Here is a 6,000-nt window from a genome sequence, read left to right as displayed (position 1 = left end):
TATTACAAATATTTAGACAATATATTTTTACACTACCTGAACATGCAGATATCCAAGTTATTGAAATTACTTTCACATACGTGGCTTCAACGTCAGCTGTTACGAACTGGACACATGTGCCAGGTTGGTATTCTTCCCCAGCATGTAACATGCTTGGTTGTCTTGGGTTCTGTCAAATTTTGAATGTTAAGATAATAAATTATGTTGCTTAGTCCACATTCTTACATTCGTCCAAAAATTTCCTTCTTACCTAAAAGCATTTTGCAGAGCTTTACTTGCTGGTTGTTTTCAGGGGCTTCGATATACAACATATCGTCAACGCTTGGAAATGTGACCTTGATGAGTCAGTCAAATACCAATAACATAACCCTAACTGACCATACTCCGGGCCAAACCTACAATGTAATCGTAACAGCTTACACAACATCGGGGAGAATCGTTGGAAAATCAAATGACACCACGTCTATCAGTATGTTCTTGCCATCTAATGTGTTTTTTTTTGTGATTTTGAATCTTGAACTTGAAAATTGTATTTAATCTTTGCAGCTATGTCTCACAATTTGATTACAATAATCCTGGAAAACGTAACGGAATCAAAAGCAGATGTTGAATGGAATGTCGTGCCAGGTATGTTGTCGTATTTAAGTAAATTATTTCTATTTTCTATTGTGTTGATAAAAGTGCTAATGATTTTGCAAATAACTTGCACGTCCAGGCGCTCAAAGTACAGATATAGTCGTGGTTGGGCCAGAGAAGAGCAGGACAGTAACCATTGCGGACACGAACAGAACAACAATAACTGGTTTGAAACCAGGATCGCCTCACAACATTACGATAATTGTCTATGATAGTAATGACGTGGTTGTCGGAAGATCAGATAGCCGCATCTTCCAGACAGGTAACGAATCATGCTAGAATAATAAATTTATTAGATAATCTAACACTTGTTGCAAACAAACTTTTTACAATCAGAAATCCAAACCATTTTGGTGAATTTCACTTCAATAACTTCAACATCGTCAAGCATCGAATGGACACCTGTCATAGGTAAGATAATCGAATCCATGTTCGAACATATGATTTGCTGCTTTTGGTTTGAATTTTGAATTTGTTTATTTTGAATTTGCTCTTTTAAAACTTAATTCAAACAAGCTTTGGCAATTTAAAAAAACCCTGACATGCTTTTGGTAGGTGTTTCCTCGTACAATTTGTCCTACAACCTCGGCAACCTTTCGAACTGGGTTCCGTCAACTGATAGCAACATTTTATTGACCAACCTCAGTCCTGGACAGGTGTATGACATAATTGTAAAAGCCACCAGTGGAAGCGGTCAAGTCATTGGAGAATCGAGCGCAACACCACTTGGTAAACCTTGTATATGTCACGTATTTTACTTCTGCTAAACAAAAGTCTATTAATTTTGTTTATGTACAGCTTTGCTTCCTGAGTTGATTGAGGTTACGATAACCAATATCACAGAGACAGCCGCCAGCGTAAATTGGACTGGCGTACCTGGTTAGTGATTAGATATAAGTTTAAAAGTTGATGACCAATTAACTAAGTTAATATTCCTCGAAGGAAATCCATCCTTCGATGTAACCTTTGAAAGTCCGGAAGGAAACTTTACTCGAACTATTCAAGCGAAGAACGAAACTATTGTGGACGGATTGTTGCCGGGAACCCCATATAACGCAACTGTTGTTGCTTATGATCCAAACGGAGTGGTTATCGGCGAATCTAAACCACAACCTTTCCGCACTGGTATGTTTTAGTTCGTAAATATTACAAATATTTAGACAATATATTTTTATACTACCTGAACATGCAGATATCCAAGTTATTGAAATTACTTTCACATACGTGGCTTCAACGTCAGCTGTTACGAACTGGACACATGTGCCAGGTTGGTATTCTTCCCCAGCATGTAACATGCTTGGTTGTCTTGGGTTCTGTCAAATTTTAAATGTTAAGATAATAAATTATGTTGCTTAGTCCACATTCTTACATTCGTCCAAAAATTTCCTTCTTACCTAAAAGCAATTTGCAGAGCTTTACTTGCTGGTTGTTTTCAGGGGCTTCGATATACAACATATCGTCAACGCTTGGAAATGTGACCTTGATGAGTCATTCAAATACCAATAACATAACCCTAACTGACCATACTCCGGGCCAAACCTACAATGTAATCGTAACAGCTTACACAACATCGGGGAGAATCGTTGGAAAATCAAATGACACCACGTCTATCAGTATGTTCTTGCCATCTAATGTGTTTTTTTTTGTGATTTTGAATCTTGAACTTGAAAATTGTATTTAATCTTTGCAGCTATGTCTCACAATTTGATTACAATAATCCTGGAAAACGTAACGGAATCAAAAGCAGATGTTGAATGGAATGTCGTGCCGGGTATGTTGTCGTATTTAAGTAAATTATTTCTATTGGTGTTGTGATGAAAGTGCTAATGATTTTGCAAATAACTTGCACGTCCAGGCGCTCAAAGTACGGATATAGTCGTGGTTGGGCCAGAGAAGAGCAGGACAGTAACCATTGTGGACACGAACAGAACAACAATAACTGGTTTAACACCAGGATCGCCTCACAACATTACGATAATTGTCTATGATATTAATGACGTGGTTGTCGGAAGATCAGATAGCCGCATCTTCCAGACAGGTAGCGAATCATGCTAGAATAATAAAATTATTCGATAATCTAACACTTGTTGCAAACAAACTTTTTACAATCAGAAATCCAAACCATTTTGGTGAATTTCACTTCAATAACTTCAACATCGTCAAGCATCGAATGGACACCTGTCATAGGTAAGAGAATCGAATCCATGTTCGAACATATGATTTGCTGCTTTTGGTTTGAATTTTGAATTTGTTTATTTTGAATTAGTTCCTTTAAAACTTAATTCAAACAAGCTTTGGCAATTTAAAAAAAAACCTGACATTCTTTTGGTAGGTGTTTCCTCGTACAATTTGTCCTACAACCTTGGCAACCTTTCGAACTGGGTTCCGTCAACTGATAGCAACATTTCATTGACCAACCTCAGTCCTGGACAGGTGTATGACATAATTGTAAAAGCCACGAGTGGAAGCGGTCAAGTCATTGGAGAATCGAGCGTAACACCACTTGGTAAACCTTGTATATGATATGTATTTTACTCCTGCCAAACTAAAGTATATTAATTTTGTTTATGTACAGCTTTGCTTCCTGAATTGATTGAGGTTACGATAACCAATGTCACAGAGACAGCCGCCAGCGTAAATTGGACTGGCGTACCTGGTTAGTGATTAGATATAAGTTTAAAAGTTGATGACCAATTAACTAAGTTACTGTTCCTCAAAGGAAATCCATCCTTCGATGTAACCTTTGAAAGTCCGGAAGGAAACTTTACTCGAACTGTTCAAGCGAAGAACGAAACTATTGTGGACGGATTGTTGCCGGGAACCCCATATAACGCAACTGTTGTTGCTTATGACCCAAACGGAGTGGTTATCGGCGAATCTAAACCACAACCTTTCCGCACTGGTATGTTTTAGTTCGTAAATATTACAAATATTTGGACAATATATTTTTACACTACCTGAACATGCAGATATCCAAGTTATTGAAATTACTTTCTCATACGTGGCTTCAACGTCAGCTGTTACGAACTGGACACATGTGCCAGGTTGGTATTCTTCCCCAGCATGTAACATGCTTGGTTGTCTTGGGTTCTGTCAAATTTTAAATGTTAAGATAATAAATTATGTTGCTTAGTCCACATTCTTACATTCGTCCAAAAATTTCCTTCTTACCTAAAAGCAATTTGCAGAGCTTTACTTGCTGGTTGTTTTCAGGGGCTTCGATATACAATATATCGTCAACGCTTGGAAATGTGACCTTGATGAGCCAGTCAAATACCAATAACATAACCCTAACTGACCATACTCCGGGCCAAACCTACAATGTAATCGTAACAGCTTACACAACATCGGGGAGAATCGTTGGAAAATCAAATGACACCACGTCTATCAGTATGTTCTTGCCATCTAATGTGTTTTTTTGTGATTTTGAATCTTGAACTTGAAAATTGTATTTAATCTTTGCAGCTATGTCTCACAATTTGATTACAATAATCCTGGAAAACGTAACGGAATCAAAAGCAGATGTTAAATGGAATGTCGTGCCAGGTATATTGTCGTATTTAAGTAAATTATTTCTATTGGTGTTGTGATGAAAGTGCTAATGATTTTGCAAATAACTTGCACGTCCAGGCGCTCAAAGTACGGATATAGTCGTGGTTGGGCCAGAGAAGAGCAGGACAGTAACCATTGTGGACACGAACAGAACAACAATAACTGGTTTAACACCAGGATCGCCTCACAACATTACGATAATTGTCTATGATATTAATGACGTGGTTGTCGGAAGATCAGATAGCCGCATCTTCCAGACAGGTAGCGAATCATGCTAGAATAATAAAATTATTCGATAATCTAACACTTGTTGCAAACAAACTTTTTACAATCAGAAATCCAAACCATTTTGGTGAATTTCACTTCAATAACTTCAACATCGTCAAGCATCGAATGGACACCTGTCATAGGTAAGAGAATCGAATCCATGTTCGAACATATGATTTGCTGCTTTTGGTTTGAATTTTGAATTTGTTTATTTTGAATTAGTTCCTTTAAAACTTAATTCAAACAAGCTTTGGCAATTTAAAAAAAACCCTGACATTCTTTTGGTAGGTGTTTCCTCGTACAATTTGTCCTACAACCTTGGCAACCTTTCGAACTGGGTTCCGTCAACTGATAGCAACATTTCATTGACCAACCTCAGTCCTGGACAGGTGTATGACATAATTGTAAAAGCCACGAGTGGAAGCGGTCAAGTCATTGGAGAATCGAGCGTAACACCACTTGGTAAACCTTGTATATGACATGTATTTTACTCCTGCCAAACTAAAGTATATTAATTTTGTTTATGTACAGCTTTGCTTCCTGAATTGATTGAGGTTACGATCACCAATGTCACAGAGACAGCCGCCAGCGTAAATTGGACTGGCGTACCTGGTTAGTGATTAGATATAAGTTTAAAAGTTGATGACCAATTAACTAAGTTAATGTTCCTCAAAGGAAATCCATCCTTCGATGTAACCTTTGAAAGTCCGGAAGGAAACTTTACTCGAACTGTTCAAGCGAAGAACGAAACTATTGTGGACGGATTGTTGCCGGGAACCCCATATAACGCAACTGTTGTTGCTTATGACCCAAACGGAGTGGTTATCGGCGAATCTAAACCACAACCTTTCCGCACTGGTATGTTTTAGTTCGTAAATATTACAAATATTTGGACAATATATTTTTACACTACCTGAACATGCAGATATCCAAGTTATTGAAATTACTTTCTCATACGTGGCTTCAACGTCAGCTGTTACGAACTGGACACATGTGCCAGGTTGGTATTCTTCCCCAGCATGTAACATGCTTGGTTGTCTTGGGTTCTGTCAAATTTTAAATGTTAAGATAATAAATTATGTTGCTTAGTCCACATTCTTACATTCGTCCAAAAATTTCCTTCTTACCTAAAAGCAATTTGCAGAGCTTTACTTGCTGGTTGTTTTCAGGGGCTTCGATATACAATATATCGTCAACGCTTGGAAATGTGACCTTGATGAGTCAGTCAAATACCAATAACATAACCCTAACTGACCATACTCCGGGCCAAACCTACAATGTAATCGTAACAGCTTACACAACATCGGGGAGAATCGTTGGAAAATCAAATGACACCACGTCTATCAGTATGTTCTTGCCATCTAATGTGTTTTTTTTGTGATTTTGAATCTTGAACTTGAAAATTGTATTTAATCTTTGCAGCTATGTCTCACAATTTGATTACAATAATCCTGGAAAACGTAACGGAATCAAAAGCAGATGTTGAATGGAATGTCGTGCCAGGTATGTTGTCGTATTTAAGTAAATTATTTCTATTGGTGTTGT

This window comes from Ascidia mentula, chromosome 1, assembly GCF_947561715.1.
Source record: "Ascidia mentula chromosome 1, kaAscMent1.1, whole genome shotgun sequence".
Taxonomy (NCBI): Eukaryota; Metazoa; Chordata; class Ascidiacea; order Phlebobranchia; family Ascidiidae; genus Ascidia; species Ascidia mentula.
Note: the sequence above shows the minus strand (reverse complement) of the source record.